The sequence below is a fragment of the Doryrhamphus excisus genome, chromosome 7 (genome assembly GCF_030265055.1).
Source record: "Doryrhamphus excisus isolate RoL2022-K1 chromosome 7, RoL_Dexc_1.0, whole genome shotgun sequence".
In the NCBI taxonomy this organism is placed as follows: Eukaryota; Metazoa; Chordata; class Actinopteri; order Syngnathiformes; family Syngnathidae; genus Doryrhamphus; species Doryrhamphus excisus.
The window spans coordinates 12,619,989-12,641,569 of NC_080472.1; the positions used below are offsets into that span (position 1 = coordinate 12,619,989).

A 21,581-nucleotide genomic window follows, 5' to 3' on the forward strand; every position below is an offset into this window, starting at 1 on the left:
GACATTCTTGTGATTTTCGGATTGTCCATAAATGCATCCTGTGGCCGTCGCGTGACAACGAGGAAGTACTTTCTGTGGAGGTCTAGACTAACTCACGTTTTATGTGAGTTGAGATACATATAGCTGCTTAATTTCACTGCTGTTAATGTTTTTAGGTCAGAAAAACGTGATTAAAGAGCGTCAGACTTTGTGTGACTGTTTGGGGACGTTGCACTATGGTAAATCCATCTGCACTCATAGAAAGGTATGGCTAATGGACACGATGCTCCTGCGTTAATTACACGAAAAATGTTCACGTAATTCACGAAATAAATTAGTTACCACTTACATACAGTAGATAACTACAACTATGTTTCAAATACTGTAAAAGTGCAAAAGGAAGTTCTACAATTCTTAATCGTAAAACTACAGCAGATATTTGCACCAACCAATATTTTATTTACACACATTATTTACATGATCAGCTCTGAATTAAATATTAAATATGTATGTGGGATGAGTCAATGTTAAAGACACAAAGAAGATGATATGGCTTTACTCACTTTTAATGGCACTTAGAGATTTGATCAGCAATGAATAATCACCATTTGCATCTCTGTGTGAAATATACCAATTTTACTGTATTTTATAAACAAAAAGACAAATGATCAAAAAGTTAAATTACATATATGTATGTATTAACTGCTTAGAATTAGGTTAGTGAGCATTAACAATTCCCACTTTTTGTTTTTCTTTGTCTTTCTGTTCATTTAGACCACACATATGCGCATAACTAAGACATTCTTGTGATTTTCGGATTGTCCATAAATGCATCCTGTGGCCGTCGCGTGACAACGAGGAAGTACTTTCTGTGGAGGTCTAGACTAACTCACGTTTTATGTGAGTTGAGATACATATAGCTGCTTAATTTCACTGCTGTTAATGTTTTTAGGTCAGAAAAACGTGATTAAAGAGCGTCAGACTTTGTGTGACTGTTTGGGGACGTTGCACTATGGTAAATCCATCTGCACTCATAGAAAGGTATGGCTAATGGACACGATGCTCCTGCGTTAATTACACGAAAAATGTTCACGTAATTCACGAAATAAATTAGTTACCACTTACATACAGTAGATAACTACAACTATGTTTCAAATACTGTAAAAGTGCAAAAGGAAGTTCTACAATTCTTAATCGTAAAACTACAGCAGATATTTGCACCAACCAATATTTTATTTACACACATTATTTACATGATCAGCTCTGAATTAAATATTAAATATGTATGTGGGATGAGTCAATGTTAAAGACACAAAGAAGATGATATGGCTTTACTCACTTTTAATGGCACTTAGAGATTTGATCAGCAGCACTCAGCCTCATTTGGTCTTCATTTCATCTCATTAGCGCAACTCCTTGTCGTCCACGTCGCTGATTTGTATTGATCCACAGACTCCACTCTCAAAATGATGCAAGTTAATGCCACGCTAAAAAGAGGTAAAAGGAATTTACTTAGTGTACCATATTGTTTTGTTATGTTTGCGTTTTTTTTATGTCTAAACAAATTTGCAGGTTCCCAAGAAGAACTCTTCCTGATTGGTTCATTGATGGGTCAGTTCTTCAAGCCTCCTGGAGGTGGCGCTTCTCAAATGAAATAAGGTAAGAAATAGAAATACAAGCACCCTTCACCATTTCCAGCTTGGAATTTTGCACTTCACGCTATCACGTTTTTTTCAAAAATAGATTCCTTAATAAATTATAAAGCATAAAATAAAGCATAATGATGGAAAATACAAATATAAGGGATTCAGAGGAAATGTTGTGGTGATATGTAGTATTCTACAGTGGTCTCTAGGTCACTGGGGACATATTTGTCCTCATTAACTCTTTAATTAATGAACTATTTTGGGTAATACAAGTGTAAAGGTGACTATAGGGGTGTTATTTCATGTCTGGAGGGCTCTAATAATGTTGAAGACGGTATTTTGAAGGTTGTTAACATGTTTCCTATGCTCTAAGAAAATATACAATATATAATTTACAAATAAGCAATGCTATTTCAAAAGAAATGTATTTATCATTATCATTTGTCGGGTCTGGAACCAATTAACCGTGACGAACGAGGGATTACTGTTGTACTGTTGAAGAAGTAGACAGTGAGTACTGTATGTCAAAGAAAGTTTGTCGTTTCGGTAGATTACAGTAGATTATAGCTTTTTTCAGGGGTGACATCCCTGCACCACCATCAGTGAAGCATAAAGACAAGTATTACAGATTTATTTCACCATATTTTCTGGGGAAAATGTTACTATAGCAATAAGTTAGTGGAAGTTTCACTTCACACATTTATACATTACCCAGCATGTTGTGAAAAGCTCATGTACTTCTATATGTCTGCATGCATTAGTCATCAGCTTGATAGACTCAACAAAAGCACGAACGCTCGTAGCTGGTAGAGAGAAATAATTGAATTCTTATCTTATTTGACACAACAATGAGTCATTAGACTGGCTTTCTTGGCTTTTTCATGGTAGTTAATTACTTCTGCTCTCCGGGCCAGCTAGCGAGGGCGTGAGGAGTGGAAGCTTCTTTAAGCCGGAGGCTAAAGGCGACACGTTGGCAACTTTTACCTTATCTGTTGTAAATGTACACTGAATGGTGAATTCAAAGCAAACAATAAACAAAATAAAAACGTCATACCACAAGAAGTGGTAGTGTGAAATCCGTAAAAGAAGCATTAAAGTCAACCTTCAACATTCGAGCAGGATTTGATTGACATGTTTACTTGCTTCCGGTTGCCATGGAAACTTCACAAACCAGGGGAGTATTCTGGACACCCGGAGAGAGAATTGTCATGATGTCATCCCTGGTGGTCACCGTGGTGACGGCGACGACAACAGACACGTCTCACCAGGGCCGTGCTTGTCTGCAGGTAAACTGCAACACACACATTTTCATTTTCGACTCAGTCGCTCACAGAATATTTCATTCACAAAGGCGCATTACATGAATAAATAAAACTAAACACATGAAATTTGTTTAGTTTGGACTATAGACTCCGTTAGCTGACCTGATTGAAGAGATTACATGCTAAACATATCAGAGAGGTTTATTTGTACAAGTTAGTACAAGTCAATTATTGAACTGTAGTAGTTTCCCAACATTTATTGAGGCAGGGCACGTACTTCAAATTAAAAAAATATATCTCAGGGCAAACAAAAATGTTTTATAAATGGCAGCAGGTGGATACACAGGTTAATTATGTACTTCCTGCCATCGAGAAGAAGAGCATTTCATTGTTCTCGCTGTCACTAGACATTGCTGTCTTAGACGAACAGATGAACAAAGACATATTTATAGTACCGTAATCCCTCGTTTAGGTGGCAGACAGACAGTGATGTCAGGAGTTCAGAGTTGACTTTCAGCTTGGTGTGGGTTACAGCCATAACAGTATCTTGTGTTTTCATTCGGGATTATTGTGAGATAATTCCAATTTGCAATGAAAACCTGTTGTAGATGTTTGTGTGCCTCACCAAACTTCACTGTAACATTACTGACACGTAGTGACCAGTGTGGAATAATGAAAAAAAATTTTGTGAAATTGTATCATTACCCGTGACACACTTGGAGATCACACGAATGGTTTGGGAATCATGGAACTACAGAAGTGAAATTAATTATACTCATACAAGACAATCAAAGTAAAAAAGTCAAAAAATGCTATAATGAATTGCGGAATGAGCGCACGTTGTAACATGGGATATTTACACAGAAAGATACACTATAAACCTTGCAATCCTACTTACACTCATTGTTCCCGAGTCACTGGCTTTTTTTTTGGAGTTGAACTTTAGCTGCCACGGTCCAAACAGTCCAAGCAGCAGCTGAATAGTAATTCTATACTTGATCAAACTTACTTAATATTTGTCAGATCATAACACGATTGCCGCATAAGACTTCAAAATGTGATACTTGCGTCCTCTTCACGACTCACGGCATCATGGAAATTGATTGGATCTTTTGGCCATAAATGAGCCACATCATTGTTTATGCCGCAGTGTTTAAGCTTGTGAAAGTACCATAAATTATGGTAAATAGTATCAGGAAATGACTAGAATACTTAAGGTATCGCCATCCATCTTAACTATAAGCTGTTGTAGTCTAATAAACTTCTGGGTGAGAAAATGCGAGCATTTCTTGGCGGGAAGCGAGGACGTCTCTCAGCACGAATAAATATATGAATGAATCCGTGTTTTCTCATGCAAACACTGCCTGGCTGATGACTTGAGCGAGAGGCGGCGGCTTAACGAGATCACTGGAGGACGCCTGGTTTGCCCCCGCTGCCCATTCACAGAGTGTGAGCAGCACACACACTCATGTGTGAAATGGACTCTTCATACGCTTTAAGGGCTGCATCTTAATCCCCCACCCTCTGGATTCCTTTATGGGGGGGGGGTGGTGAGGGGTGGTGCAGGGGGCGTGGCCATTGAATCCCCTGACAGAGGTTGTGTATCTGCTGGGATAGAGGTGATGATTTCATTAAGGACGCTTGGCTGAGCCACAATGGCTGCACAGCAATTCTATGGTGTGTTTGTCAAAGTGTAACTTGCACATAATCTTCATCTCATAGACCGACCCCCCAGGATGACCCCTCTTCTTCTTAAGAATGAGCCAGGGTGACAATAATAAAATAATAATTTGCTAACTTTACTAACAAGTTAGAACGTGTAGGCTAGTTGCCTTTAATACAGGGGTGGGCAAACTTTACGACTATATATATATATATATGACTATATTTTACACGCAACAGTCCATTTTCACATGTATATTTTTACGCATATTTTACACGTAAAAGTGTCATGCAATCTGCTATATGTGCGCTTTGAGATCATTTATTTGATGTAAAGTGAGTTTGATGTAAATTAAAATTAAAATTAAAATTAACCCTCGTGAGGAAAAGCGGTACAAAATGAAATTAAATGAAAAATTAAAATTAAAATGTGCTTGTGTCCGTTTTTTCAGGAGCATTTTGTAAACAATAGACCACATCAAATAAGGAAATTGATAAAACAGCTACTTCAACCATCAGAAGGTTGGCTCAAGCCATGATGCCAGGTTGTTGTTGAGTTTAAATAAGTACTTTGGAAAGAACAGGTGGGCCGTATTCAAACACTTGGCGGGCTGGATGTGGCCCCCTTGGGCCGTAGTTTGCCCACACCTGCTTTAATAGGTGTCACATTTTCAGTGTCACACATTTGAAAAAATAAGTGAATTATTGTTCATAATATAAAATATTAACTTTGCTAACAAGTGAGGACGTGTATGGTGATGCTAGAGTCTTACTACTTAGGTTTAGTAACTTCTTGTCTCTATTCTTATCTTCTCACCTTCTTCTTCTCCTCTTAAAACCCATTGTTGAGGTGCAATAATCCAAATAAAAAGCAAAACGAAATAAGTGTTGCAAGAAAAAATCCTCAAGAAGCCAAAGAAAATGCAAAGAACGACCCAGAGGAAAATGTATTGATGTTTGATGAGATAAAACGGTGCAAGATGAAGGCAATGTTGCATGCTGGGTGACTCAAAGTCTGACGTTATGTGGGACTTTCTTCTTCAATGGAGGATGCAACGATGCTTACTAAGCGAATGATATTGCACTCTGTCACTCGGGGGGCCAATTAGCAGGGCATCCACTGATTGCAGTGGGAGGTTGTGATATATTAACCAGTGTATACGTATATTACCACCTCTATTGTGATTATATATACGGTATGTCAATCATTATTAATTACAAGTAATGGTGATGTCATTTGGAATTGATCCATCATTGTAGATGTGATATGATGAAGAAAACAAACATGGTCACACTTCCTGCATGGACGCCTTGCTGGGCGTCTATTAGAGGGCAAGGGGGGCGGAGACACCTCCCCATCATGCAGTGTCTCAAGCTGCGTGGGCTGGACTCGGCCCTCCTCCTGGCCCGGCTCAACTATTCTCCAGCTTCAATAGCTCTGCTGGACTCCTCACTAGAGGCCCCTTAGTGGTCCGAGGGCCCTCAGTGGAACCCCTCGGCAGAGCCCTTCAGAAGAAGAGGTCATCCCTCACTTCTCTTTAGATCCTCATCCCTAAAAACAAAAAGATGTGAGCAGGCTACGCTGACATCCCGGTTTACTACCCTAGTGCGGCTAGCAGGGAACCAGATGAGATCCGAGGACGCTCGCGGGGGGGCAGATGAAGCAAGGTGCAAACATGGCGAGACAGCGAGCAGGGAGGGAGCATCCATGTGAGTCGTGATGGCGAGATGGGAAGTGGCGGCATTTCAGAGGGTGCAGAGAAATGGGAGTAAAGTGAGGAAGGGAGAGAAAGACTGAGAAATGGACTAGAAGACACAAAGAGACAGATAGAACCGCAGCAGATGAAACAGCTTGCTGGTCTGTGATAATGCGTTTATATGCTTTCATCTCGTCTCTTCTCTTTACATTAGTTTATATTCTCTTTGACTGGAGAATTACAAATGTTTTTTTTAATGCAGAACAACATGGGAGTGAATCGATGCCCATGAGAAGTGGGTGTGCCTCCACCAAAAGGGGGCACCAGAGTCACACTTCCTCAAGTCAACAACATAAACATTCTTCAAGTCAGGGGTGTCCAAACTTTTTCAAAAATCGATGAGATGCAGGGGCCGCTTTATTATTCAACAACAGGCTAGAAGCACTTCAGTGTAGCTCGAGCTGTACTAAGCTAACAATTATTGTTATTGTTAGTATGATGTCTTGTTCACACTTTCATTATTTCAACTTGTTCTCTTTTAATTTCACTTTCCTTTTTGATGCACTGTCATCCGAAGATAAATGAAGTGAAAAAAGTTATAGCTACGCAGGGGCGTCACTAGGTTCTGAGAACGGGGGGGCTTAGCTCCCTGGAGATGCACAGGATATGAATGAATGTAGTAGACATTGAAAAAAATCCAGTGGACAGCGATCAATTATATAATAATCATTATTATATTGTTCATTAGCCTATTATTATTACTATCATCATTATTATTCTTCTGATTATTACTAGTATTAGCCTGCTTATTGGCTTGCTTATTAGCCCGCTTTTGCCCTATTATATGACATTTGTCAGATATTTTTTTTGTAAAAACAAAAAATAACAAATCTATAAAAAATATCATTATTTAGGGGGCTTACGAACCCTCCGGGCCACACAACCACTGTTGGGTACCAACATGGTACATGTATGAAAAAAAACACACAGGTTTGTATACACTTTTGGACGGATGCTGTACATGAGACCTACTACTCATAGTGTTGGTCCATAGGGTGTTTAAATTAAACATCCCCCATGAAAAGCTTGAGTCAGGAAACAATGGTGAACAATAACAACATGCAGGTAGTGTAGACAAACTCTAACAAGCTGTGTTATATTATGAAGCTTCTTTTTAGAAGAAGATGAAATGTTTCTTCCGGCATTGAACATGTAAAATATGCATGAAGACACAACAATGTGTCAGCGTGAGGCGTTCACGCGCCCACAGAACGTCTTCATCTTGACGACAGCACAAAGCTTGAGCACAGCGGGTCATTCGGTGCCGCCTCAGACGAACAACAATGAGAGCAGATAAGGATTTTTTTTAAGGATCAGTGGCCAGGAAGACTGCCCTGAGGAGCTCCTTCAGGACACGCTGGCCCCAAACAATTCCAGTCAACCAGAGATGGGATCGGCTTGCAACTTTTGTGGAGGTCTTCAAGCATCTCGTTGAGTGTTTTTTTTTTTCATTCCCTCCTTGTCACACTATTCCACTCAACAGGAGAGGAGCATCCATGGAAGTCTTTCTACATTGTAAAAAAAAAAACACACCAGTCAGATCTATTTTAGTGACACAGCTTTTGTCACATGGCAGCGTAGGCGTCTTGTCTTCATCGCTGCATGCACTCGTCGAAAGTTAGCACAAACTGTTGACGACTCACAACTCAGAACATCCATCTTTTTTATATGCCGCCTATCCTAACTAGGGTGACTGAGCAGTCACTGAAAAGCCCAAAACGTCAAGTAAGTGAAGTAAGTGAAGTAATACATACTGACTGAAATAGTCAAATTCAGAATGCTTGTTTTTTAAGAATTGTGAATCGTCTCAATATTTTTTGTGAACTGCAACTGAACTGTGTATGCACACATGGACGTGCACACATGGACGTGCACGCACGCATCAATGCATTCAAATTTCCCTGCAATGAGTAATCTCTTCAACAATACCAGTTTTTATAAAATGCACTTTTTCAAGTTCAAAAGTGCATGAAACATGCTCGCTTCGATTGCAGAGTTGCATCATCACCTATTTTTGCCTCCACTGCAAAAAACAATGTCTTTAGGAGCGAGCTCGGATTGGTCGGATTGGTTGGATTGATAAAACATAAATACATCTTTGGTAGCGGATGAGTTAAGTGCTATGGTCCTGGAAGTGTGAACCCTGGAAGCAGAAGCTGAGACCCTCTTGACCACAAATAAAAACCTTACTAGTCCAAAGACAACAACTGCAGAAAAAGGGTAGGACTGGCAAAAGGAGCGCTGTAAGAAACATACAAAAATAACATACAAAAAACATACAAAACATACAAAAAGCGCTGCTGGGCACATACGTTGTGGGAAAATAAGTCCAGTAAGACAAAAGACTGGCTATACATAGAACAACAAGGCAATAAACAGGACTGGAACACCAGAGCTGTTGCACCCATGCCACTAACTAGGCCCTGTGTAATGGCTGATTAGCACCAGCTGCTGCTCGTGGCTTCGGCCAGCTCCCGATCCCCGGAAGTCTTCGGGAACAAGGAGAGAGAGAGCTGGAAGTCACATGGCACAGCAGTTTACAACTGTTGATTTATATTATCACATGAATGTAGTTGATATGCTCATTAGCGCCCTCTCCCGGAGAGTGAGATTATTATTAGCACCTTGTCACCAGGGTAGGTCAAAGGTACACATGTACATATGTCATGACAAACAAATCATCAAAGAAGCTATTCCAGAAGAATATAAGTCTTTATATAAGCAATGGGGCAACAGAAAGATGTCATGTTTTGACCGGGAAGGGCTTTGGTGGAGTTGTGTATGTATGCTACTGTATATGTGTTGCATCTTTGGGATGACCCTTTGGATTGATTTTGGCATACACAACAGCTACAATATTAGCTGCTTAGCTCGTCATGACAAGGCACAGCGATTGGTTGGTTACCAAAGTTCTCTTTTTCAAAGATTTCCAATTTTATGTGTGTTTTCTCCATACTGCAAATACTACTTCAGAACGCTCTAATGCGGGCTGTGTTTAATTTTATTTGTAGAATAAATGTAATGGCACCTGAGCCACAGTTTGGACACCCCTGAAGAACTTAGCGAGAGCCTGTCATCTTTTATTCATTCATTCATTCATTTTCTACCGCTTATCCTCACGAGGGTCGCAGGGGAGCTGGAGCCTATCCCAGCTGTCTTCGGGCGAGAGGCGGGGTCCACCCTGGACTGGTGGCCAGCCAATCACAGGGCATAGTATATAGACAAACAACCATTCACACTCACATTCATACCTATGGACTATTTGGAGTGGCCAATTAACCTAGCATGTTTTTGGAATGTGGGAGGAAACCGGAGTACCTGGAGAAAACCCACGCATGCACGGGGAGAACATGCAAACTCCACACAGAGATGGCCGAGGGTGGGATTGAACTCGGAGCCCATCATCTTATAGTTGCTATACGCTGGATGTCATTAGCGCCACATTGAAACTTTGGGTCTGAGTCATAGCGAAGACGCATTTAATTCATAAGAGGCTGACGGTCCGTCTCTCTATTCCCTTGACAGCCAACCAATCATGTTTTTTTTGGTAAAAAACGCCATCACATGAAGTGGCATTTGCTTCATCAAAATGCTCCACCTGGTGCTCCGGCGTGAATAGAAACACTTCCATCTCCAAGCACGCCGCTTGAAATTGAGTAAGACTCCAGTCTCCAGAGAGACATGACGGCCAGTTAGAAGACGCTTTGCATGGCGCTCGCTTTAATTCACAAAGCAATTACTTCTTTTTCCACTTGAGGAGTGAAAGACACGATGAGTTTACTAAGGAGAGGTCAGAAGTGAACTATGGAATATTGCAAACTTTGCAACAGAAGTACCTTGTTGGAGATTTATCATGTCTGAGTGTCAGTCATTGATAAGAGGACATTCCAGAAAAAAACGTATTGAGGGTGAGGAGGTCCAGACTGCTTCATTAAATCAGGCCTAGAGCCACAGACAAGGGGGAGGTGCAAGGTCACTGGACCTTTGAGCATTCCTAACGTGGTCAGTATCAGTCAGGCCTTAAGAGGTTAAAGAGCATCTTTCAAGGCTGCGCTGTTCATTCATTCATTCATTCATTCCAGACCCGCATATTTGAATTCAAATGAAGTATTTTCTGTCAATGCTTCATTATGTAAGCATGCGAAAGCACACCTCCAAGGAAAGTGACAGGATGCCTGTGATTGATGCTTTTCCCTGCCAGCGTAAGCCAGCTAAAGTGGGTCAGGTCTGTCGGGAACCAGAATGTTTAATAAGCATCAGCGGGAAGCGGCGAGAAAGTGTCAAAGATGTGTGCTAATAGTGTCTTTCCTGTACATTTATCTGCTGCTCAGAGCTGTTATGGGGCTTATTCTGCTGGCATATGAGTGTGTATCATGTTCTTGATGAGAGCGTGGGTTTGATTACGCACATAGTTTTACTAGCCAAAACCTGGAGTGTACGTCTACGCATTCAGCTTGTTAGCTTGTTAGCTTCCTCCATGGTGAGTGAACAATGGCAATTTCAGCTCAGCTCTGTCTTCACCACGACGGGCAAACTCACGTTCCATCCTCCCTTCTCTTGTGACCCCGAGATACTGAAACTCAGGATCTCATCCCCGACCTGGAGGTGACCCTCAAGAACCATGGACTCGGATTTGGAGGTGTCAGTAATGTCGCTGTAATGTTCGGTGAGGCACACAAGCATTGGAGATAATCTCCGTAACAACAGGATTTTATCTCACAATAGGCACAGTAATGCAGAATACAAATCCCGAATAAAAACACAGGCTGCTGTTGCGGCCTTAACCCATGCCAAGCGCAACATTTACAGCAACACACACAGCAACACACACAGCAAGAGTCTTTTCTCTTATTAGATCTACTATGTTGGGTAATATGACTGTAAATGTGTCGATATCGGTGGTATTTCATGTAGACAATGCTCTAACTTAAAAAACGGGGCTGCACGGCGGACTAGTGGTTAGCGCGCAGAGACCCGAGTTCAAGCCCACCCTCAGCCATCTCTGTGTGGAGTTTGCATGCGTGGGTTTACTCCGGGTACTCGGGTTTCCTCCCACGTTCCAAAAACATGCTAGGTTAATTGGCCACTCCAAACTGTCCATAGGTATGAATGTGAGTGTGAATGGTTGTTTGTCTATATGTGCCCTGTGATTGGCTGGTCACCAGTCCAGGGTGTACCCCGCCTCTCGCCCGAAGACAGCTGGGATAGGCTCCAGCACCCCCACGAATGAATGTTAAAAAACGTATTTAGAAGGTTGTAAATAGGTTTTCTATACTCTAAGAGCAAAAATATTCAATTTATAAGTACTACTGTGTCGTACTTGTCATGGTTGGGGCTAAAACAGGGGTGGGCAAACTACGGCCCGGGGGCCACATCCGGCCCGCCAAGTGTTTGAATACGGCCCGCCCGTTCTTTCCAAAGTATTTCATTTAAAGTCAACATACAAGCTGGCATCATGGCTTGAGACGACATTTTCATGGTTTGGCGGTTTTATCAATTTCGTTATTTGATGCGGTCTGTTGTTTACAAAGTGAAAAAACGGACACAAGCACATAATAATAATAATAATAATAATAATACTAATAATAATACTAATAATAATATTAAATAATACATTTATTCTTATTATTATAAATTTATAACACACAATAATTTAGTTATTTGATGCGGTCTGTTGTTTACAAAGTGCTCCTGAAAAAAGGGACACAGGCACATAATAATAATAATAATAATAATAATAACAAATAATAATAATATAAAATAAAAATAACAAATAATAATAACAAATAATATAAAATAATACTAAATGTATTCTTCTTATTATACATTTATAAAGCACTTTACTTCATAATAATAATAACAAATTAATATAAAATAATAATAACAAATAATATCAAATAATAATACATTTATTCTAATTATTGTAAATTTATAACGTACTTTACATCAAATAAATGATCTTAAAGTGCACATATAGCAGATTGCATAACACTTTTACAGATACAATAATTTCGTTATTTGATGTGGTCTGTTATTTACAAAGTGCTCCTGATAAAAGGGACACAGGCACATAATAATAATAATAATAACAAATAATAATAATATAAAATAATAATAACAAATAATATAAAATAATACTAAATTTATTCTTCTTATACATTTATAAAGCACTTTACATCATAATAATAATAACAAATAATATAAAATAATAATAACAAATAATATCAAATAATAATACATTTATTCTAATTATTATAAATTTATAACGTACTTTACATCAAATAAATGATCTTAAAGTGCACATATAGCAGATTGCATAACACTTTTACAGATACAATAATTTTGTTATTTGATGTGGTCTGTTGTTTACAAAGTGCTCCTGAAAAAAAGGGACACAGGCACATAATAATAATAATAATAAATAATATCAATATAAATAATAATACATTTATTATTATAAATTTATAACGCACTTTACATCAAATAAATGATCTCAAAGTGCACATATAGCAGATTGCATAACACTTTTACAGATACAATAATTCCAGCTGGACTGTTACGTGTAAAATATCGATTCTGCCCCCCCCCCCCGTCAATTTTGTTAAATGAATGCGGCCCGCCAGTCAAAAAGTTTGCCCACCCCTGGTCTAGAACCAAGCAACAGTGATTACTGTATTATGTAAATGTGCTCCAAGTCAACAACTTTACCATAAGGCAGCGGCTAGCATTTGCCTCAGGTCCTGCTTCTTCAAGTTCTTTGTATTTGTATATTTTGCAGTATTTTCATGTCAAGACACGTTTTACAATTCATGGTGTTCATTTGCTGTCATTCCTAAAAAGAACTTAAAGGGTATTTATCGTTTTGTGGCTCCATGGTATAATCAGGAACGTTAAAAATAAAGTAGGTTAAATTACAGCTCAGACATGTTGGACTTGTGTAACGTTTTTGGATGAACATTTGTGTCTTTGGAGACATGTTTGTGACGGTGTAGAAAAGGACAGGGTTAGCAAGTAGGCCGGTGACGCGAGGCGGCGTTGGGAACGTTGCAGCCTCGTCTTTCACTAACAAACAAACGAAAGCATCACAACCTCGAGTGGCCTGCGGGTCCGTGGAGGTGAACTTGTCTCCGCGGTCTCGCTCCCGCGGACGTTAATTGAAGTGTCAGAAATGAGTCGGACAACCGCAGAGGGAGCCGGAATGTAGCGTAATTACAGTCTACACTTTGGACCCGCTGCAGCTGTGCGGAGTCAAAAAGCTTCTTGGCACGCCGCAGTCCGCTCTCAGACGGCTGTAATTGTCTCCAAATAGCCCCACAATGTATTCTCTGTGCATAAATAATGGCTATTTTCGATTCAGCACATATTACCGCTTATTTAGAGAGGCGCGGCCTGTCGCACGGATATACACTCGCTGTCGAGCCTCCAGCCGCGAACGCCTACACACTAACAACAACACCGTCGTTAAATGTTGCGTCAGCTCCAAGTATCACAACATTCCAATAAAAGACACCGCAAGATATCCATCAGTGGTTTGGGGAGTGAAGGGCAAACAATGACTCTCGCTGGTTTCCAACAGGGACAAACCACCGGGAGGAAGTTGATTTATTTCATTTTGAAAGTTGCAACAATCAGCACAGAGGTCACTGCGACTTTAAATGACAATATTGCTCCTGAAAAAAGGCCTTATGAAGTATGTAACATTCCAATGTAACCAGCGGTGGTTTGAAGCCCCGTTTGTATCGTGTACATTTTGTTCAAAAACACATGACTCGTACCTTTCTAGCAGGATAACAATACAGTAGATTACTGCTTATCTTGGGGGTTAAGCACGGGGCGACCGGCGAAGGGCAAATTCTGTGTGGAATTGAAAAGCCCATAAAAATGTCTGTGTTTAACATCATTGGGCCTTCCGCGGGGGGCTTAAAATGTACATAATCTCCTTTGATAGACTAGCCTAGCCTCTCATGCTGCACAAAAAACACTTGCCCTCTGGTGAAGTCTTCCTTCCATCTCTTACGACTGCAGTTTCTAGCCCACCCCATCAGGATGGAGCTTGTCGGTGCACACAAAGTGGCTCCAGACTCCTTTCTGGATCCCTTTGATGGTCTGATCCTGCAGGAGGAAGCAACTAATCCTTAATGTCAAGAGAGGACCAGGAGATGCACTCTATATATTTCTATGTGTGCAGCCATGTGTTGTCCATATGCTGGTCATAGTGGAAGGAGCTGCTGGATTTCCACTGGGATGTCTGAGACAGGCCAATCTCTCCTCATCGCTCCTTTGCCTGACATTCCTTCACTTCAGTGTGTGTGTTTTTGATTTAAAGCCTGATCTACAACTTTGCCGATAGAGAGCAAAAAAAAAACATAATTCTAACAACCGGAATACAATGCAAATGAAGCTCCCTCCTTTGGAAAAGAGACTTTTATTGATGATATTTTATGTGTCTCTAGAGCTTGTTTATGAGCACCAAACGTGAGCAAAAGCTATCATCTCCATCATTTGTTTGTTCCCCTTTTGAGAGAAGAAGCTGTCAAATGCTCGCGTTTAAACTTAAAAGGTTGAGGCTTTTCCCACCGTCTTTATATGCCCACTACTAAAAGGTAAAAAAGTAGTTAGCTACACATGCACACTCCTTTATGCACGATCTTTAGAATAGGTGATTTCATATCTGCCCTCAGGGCTGATTTGACTGCGGTAACAGCCCCACACGTCTATTTATCATATACAGTTGTCCTGCACCACATTGTGCTTCCAATTTCACAGCTTCACTCTATCGTGCTTTTACAAAATATCCATTCATCCGTCCACCTTCTTCCGCTTATCCAACGTCGAGTCGCAGGAGCAGCAGCCTAAGCAGGGAAGCCCAGACTTCCTTCTCCCCAGCTAGATCTCCCAGGCTACTTGAGGGCCTCACTCTCTCCTACGTGTGGAAATGGCGATGAATGACTTGTGTTACACGTACTCTTTGACACATTTTGTAAACTGTACTAAATATCCCATGTTACGACATCCGGAAATGACTGTATACAGTCGTCTATCATTTATGGCAGTTAATTGATGACAGACCCATTCACCATCAGTGATTACCTATTAGTAAACTTCATAGTTAGTTAGCATAGAAAACCTGTTTATGAATTTGTAAATCCGTTTTTGAACATTATTAGAGCCATGTAGACATGAAATAACACCCCTATAGTCCTATCAGTCTTTGTTTATACTACATTGCGCAATAGTGCTACGCTGCCTATGGGATGACTGCAGAGACAGCAGCCGCTCATAGCATATAGCAAGTTACCAAGCTAACTAGTTAGCCTCAAATTTAGTTGTTCTGTGTGTTTCAAATGGAGTGAGGAATAAAGACAGATTGTATGGTGTCGATTTTGTTCAAAAACACATGACTCGTACCTTTCTAGCAGGATAACAACACAGTAGATTACATGTCCCGGGTTTCACTTATTCACTTGAACTTATCACAAATGAGGAATGACTGTACTGCAATCCTGACGTATTATAATACTTTCCTCACAAATACCCAATAAATCTAAGCCTACTACACACACCGGCTTTGCTACCCGTCTTAAAATGTCAGCCAGCTAATGAGAGCTGTTTCATCATGATCATGTTGTTTTTCTTTGGCAAATAGGCTAACCTAGCATGATGTTGCTGTTAAAATGTGAGCATAATATTGGCAGTTATATGTAACAGTATACATATACGTAGCTACACAACTAAATAGCATTAAAGCTACAGACATACAATAGTAGGCATGTGTATACAGATTGTGTGACTTGAAGCTGTCATCATTTTAAGAGGTCTTCTTATCTCGGGTCTTGTGTATGAGAACCTTGTATGACCCCCCATCTCCTGGTAGTTTATCAGTGTGGGCATTTGACAAGATGCAGCGCTGACCCACTTTATCCTACACCGCCATCTCGCCGCGTCATCAGAAATGATCGGAAAACATGGAAAGTATTTGAAAGTCCCATTTTAAGTGAGTCAGAAGAGTAAAACCGGCGATGTTGGCTCCAAATGTGGCTGAAGAGGCATCCAGCCACTTCCTGTTCTTGCGATGCTTGTGTTGGCACGCAGCAGAACAAACAAACATTTTGTCCTTCGCTGTTGTCATGTCATCGTGTTTAACAAGGCGTCCCTGCACACCAGCTGTCCCCTTCGCCGCAGACAATAATGGGACGTGTCGAGTTGGCGACATCTTTTGGGCAGAGTTGTTGGGAACGTTTGGGCACGGCGTGTGGAGCCAGACAGGGAGCGGCCATGACGGAATGTTGGGGAATATTTAGAGCGCCCTCTTCTTGCACCCCGTGGTGCTAAATACAAGATTGTCAGGATGATGAGAGGCTGAATGGACGCTGCTGTGTGCTGCCAGAGCGTTGTGGCTGTTCTGTGTCTCTGGTCCAAAAGACAGGCCCTATTTTTAAGCACTCTTTTCTTTTAGGCTACTTCATGGCTACGTGCGGGCCAATAAGGTAGCTCCGTTTGACCTTATTGTTGCCAAAGATTTGCAATAGAGGTTTTCATTAGACATTCTCTCATCAGCATGGAGGAAACTCATAAAAACGTGATGACCCTGTGGACTGTTACCTTTGAACTTCAGGTCAAAATCAACAGGGTTCTTTTTTTATGACTTGGAACAGAAATCTCTGAAAGTTCTTTCATTATTGGTGAAAAATATTGCAAGACAAGCCACATGTAGTATTCTGGTCACTGTGCATCAGTAACATTACCATCAGACCGGGTACATTACCATTGATTACATGACCTTAACACTGCATGGAGTCAGCCGTGGCATGTCGGAAATTATGAAAAAAAGTTATCCTCCCATTTGGTGTGGAAGTGGCCTGTTTTTGGCCTTTTGTTTTGTCTTTCTTCCTCGCTCCATTTGAAACACACAGAACAACTAAATTGGAGGCTAACTAGTTAGCTTGGTAACTTGCTATTTGCTATGAGTCTCTGCAGTCATCCCATAGGCAGCGCAGCACTGTTGCGCAATGTAGTATAAACAAAGACTAATAGGACTATAGGGGTGTTATGTCTTGTTTACATGGCTCTAATAATGTTCAAAAACGGATTTTCAAAGTCATAAACAGGTTTTCTATGCTAACTAACTATGAAGTTAATTAATAGGTAATCACTGATGGCGGATGGGTCTGTCATCAATTAACTGCCATAAATGATAGACGACTGTATACAGTCATTTCCGGATGTCGTAACATGGGATATTTAGTACACAGAAATATTAAATAAAGAGTTTTTTACAAAATGTGCCAAAGAGTACGTGTAACACAAGTCATTCATCGCCATCTCCATCCTCCTCTTGGGAACTGGAACAACTAAAGTCGTCTTCTTGAGTGTCAAATTAGGACAGCCTCATAATTTCTTCGTCACACACTTTGTCAGTCTCTCTTTCATTGCCACGCTTGGTGTCACTTTGGTCTCAAGGCAAAATGAGATACCGTTTATCATATATCCTGTTATTCTTTATTTCTGCCCAATAGATGTACAGTTTGTACTTATTTATTCATGATTCTTTTACCAAATAATGAACTTTACTATCTTAGCCATCTCTTTTACTATGAGAACATGGTAACCTAGTAAGTGTTAAAAACAATTGCTGAGGCCGGGAGACGGGGTGGAGTTAAATAAGCTCTTCTTCTTTTTGGACATGCTGAATTGTGCTGAAGTGTGGAGATCGTTTTGAAGACTTCATTTACCAAATATGGTCTCAAAAGGCGCTACAGATATGTGGCATCCTCCATTGTCAAATGTTGTCAAATGTTGTCAAATGTGATCGGATGTTTTGTTGCGAGTTAGCGGGGTAAGGGTCCATGTGATGCTACAAGTAGATGAAAAGTATAAAAACGAAGCGTGGAGAAGCAGTGCGAGGAGGAGGAGTGTTTCTTATTAGGATGGCTGCTGCAGCCTTGCGGCTTGGGCCGGCGTGCCAGGAAGTCCCGAAAGAGACTGCGCTGACGCCTTTGAGGCCTGCCAAGCACAGCCACAGAATACATCCCATAATGCTCTGCCACTGCAGCCACGCAACATCTGAAAAAACAATCATTTTCTGCCCTGTTGTCGCTGACATTTTCCTCCCCGGGGTAGAGAGGATGCAAAACGATACCTCGCGTTTGATATGTGACGCCTAACATGTGAGCAAATGTGTGTGGGCGGGTCGTGTCGATAGACTGTGACACAACAAACGCATCAACATGTCGCTTGTGTTGATATCAGTTTGACGAATACTCATGCTTGGTAGGAGACACTGTTAACACTGTGGCTGCCTCACTTTAACACACAACATATAACATAAAATAAACATTTTAGCACATTTGTAGTACTTTTCCTAGCCATTTTAACACACACTACATGTTCTCTTCATCTTTAATGAAACAAGCCTTTTGGAGGTTTTCAAGAATTAAATATGTATCATTGACACATAGCTCATTTGCTTCTCTGTGGGAGTTTTACACTTTATACTTTGGGTATACTTTTGGTTATACGATGGGTGTCCAAACCTGCCTCTAAAAAGCATCAGAATCGAGAACCGTTAAGAATCTGAATCGAAATAGAGGAATCTGAACAGGAATCGTTCAAATCCAACCTTAGTTCTGCCTTTGTTTCACTTTGTTTGTTTGTTTCTTTCTTCTTATAGTAGCAGCCAATATCTTTCGTGTAGCAGCTGCACTGGCGCTTGTGTCCATCATCATATATGAAATAGCAGAAACAGCATTTGTGTAAAGATTATTTGGAATAATTGGACAAAATAAGAACGTTTCCTAAAGAGAAGCCTATTTCTATATAGCTTTGTTTGGCGGTTAGCATTAGCATTGTGGCCCAATGTTGCTAAAATGCTACAAATGGAAATATTGCCATAACTTCAAAAATACTCATCACACATATTTTTGGTAGGTTGTATGAGCACACGATCATTTTACTATTGAACAACTTATTTGACATACTATCATTACTACTCATTTCCAGCCTCGTTGTTCTTCATGTCACAAACTGAGTCGTCCTCTTGCATCAGCAGGATATACGTATGTCCATCGCAGATCCATCCGACCAGAAACAAGTGCTTGCTGAGCATAAAGTATTTGATATTACATATTTGCGACAGTCGGCAACAATGAGTATGTTAAAGCTATGCCTTCTGGAGTGGCCTTTTATTGTGGCCAGTCTAAGGCACACCTATGCGATAATCATGCCTTCTCATCAGCATGGTGGTATGCCACACCTGTGAGGTGGGTGGGTTTTCTATGCTCAGTAAAAACAGATGCAGGCAACCATGCAACACCTTTTTCGTCTGTAGAAATAGACCAGTTAGAATGACATGACATATAAGAAGCTTCTGAGTTGTCACCTTGACAACATGATTGCATCACATGGAGATGGTTTGTGCTTCAAACACATCTGTCAAATCATTTTCTGCTGTCATGAGCCCCCCCCCCCCCCCCCCCCCCAAAAAAAAACTCCCCACCATCACATGAATGACAACACTTTTTTCTCAATGTGAACGTAAAGTGCTGCCATTTGTGGATCTATGCGCTGACATGAGCGGGTCAGGGTTGGGTGTGGGTGTGTGTGGGTGGGTGTCTAATGAACACCCCCGAGGATGCTCGCTCTTTGTGGGTAGAGAATGAAAGTGATGATGCTGTGAACCAGCATTCCTGCTTCCTTTTAATGACGTGCCAACAGTCAAATAGTCACAGAAGGAAGCAGCATCTCCAATGGAAGACTGGAGGCTTCTCTCCTACTTAAATGACGCATTCATGGGAGCAGAACTGTCACGTCTAACCTACAGTACATGTGATGTGGGGAAAAACTCCGCCCAGCACGCCTTTCTGGACCAGAGGAGGGCATTCCCCAACGTATTCCCACATAGTTGGACAGCTGTAATTGTCCAACAAGTTTTGCTAGGATGAGGATTTCATAATGAAATGGTCTCTGCTGGGGTGCCCAAAGTGCATGTGCAGATAAAATTAACTATTTCTAAAAAAACAAACAAAAAAAATCATTTACTATTTCGCATTTAGACGTATTTATAAGTTTTTTTTCAACCCAACATCTTGTTCCCAAAGACATATTTACACGTATACATATGTATACGTTTTTTTTTGTGAGGTGATGATGTAACTTTAAATGGATTGCAGCTTTAAAATTGCATTTTATAAGAACTCGCCCTGCATGGCTTCCATTGAAATACACGCTGCACAGAAACCAGGAAGTGAAAAGGCATCTCACCATGTTGCGGGAAGGAGGTTACGCATTCAAGGGAACTGTTTAATTACACGCACACACAGTTCAGTTGCAAAGGTGACAGTTGTAAAGAGTTCATGGGGTTATATTTGTTGTTTATATTGTGGCATTGTTGTTTAGAAGTGTTAGACATGTTGTTTATTGAGAACTGATTTTTTGCTGAAAGATTTTTGGACTCCCACACCCGGTTTAGTGCATCCAGAGACTGATTCAGTTATTGATTAAGAGCTGCCTTCTTGTACGTGGACATCAAGTAAACAATGAAAACAATATGTCTATAATTAGATGTGTGACATCATCTCTTTTTGGGCCCTGTTCCATCTGTGGATGAATATGTCATCATTTCATGAAGGCGCAGCACTCAGCAGATGAACCACAGGCTCGTTAGACAGCCATTCATCAGGCATCCATCACCAACGTCTGCATCATCCTCACCTCAGGTGAGTGTTGCCGACTGACCTTGAAGGCTTCGCGGCTCTTCCAGCCCTCGTCAGCAAAGTACGACATTGTGCTGTTAAAGCCGACATCAAGCCCAAAGAGTTGCGTCATGGTGTCAGCCAGCATGTGTCATTTTCAGGCCTAATGAGGCAGCTACATTCGCTGTGAAAGTCTCCAGGCTAATTATCTTCTCTTGTTGGAAGCTTGTCAGTGTGTGAAGCTGCGGGCTTGATGCATAAATCATCGCACCGCCAAGCTGGTTGGACCGCGCATTAATGGAGGTTAATGCGGGCGGCGGCTCCAACATGGTGGAGACCCGTCGTCTCCTCAAATATTGCACTGGGGCCGAAATGACATTTTGACAGCGTTTCATCACCACTTTTACTTTCAAGTACATTTTAGGAGAATTTTAATCTGGTGAGTGAATATTTACTTACTTCAAACTGAAATACTGTAGCATACATTATACTATTATTAAAAATACATATGTACAGTGGAACCTCAGTTAGAGTTTGCATGCCCCAGTTTGCATGCATTTTTTTGGTTAACATACATCTTGTTAT

The 21,581-nt window shown here is 40.8% G+C and overlaps 1 long non-coding RNA gene across 2 annotated transcripts; it reads left to right on the top strand.

Moving 5' to 3' along the window:
• Nucleotides 1–847: 847 nt before the first annotated feature.
• LOC131132254 (uncharacterized) lies at nucleotides 848–21,066 on the top strand. Of its 2 annotated transcripts, XR_009130335.1 has the most exons (5): nucleotides 848–1,020; nucleotides 1,387–1,476; nucleotides 1,552–1,638; nucleotides 2,800–2,911; nucleotides 20,933–21,066. It is a non-coding gene; the product is annotated as an uncharacterized LOC131132254 (long non-coding RNA). The 2 variants fall into 2 exon arrangements; XR_009130334.1 differs by lacking the exon at nucleotides 20,933–21,066 and having other exon boundaries at nucleotides 2,800–4,781.
• Nucleotides 21,067–21,581: the final 515 nt, after the last annotated feature.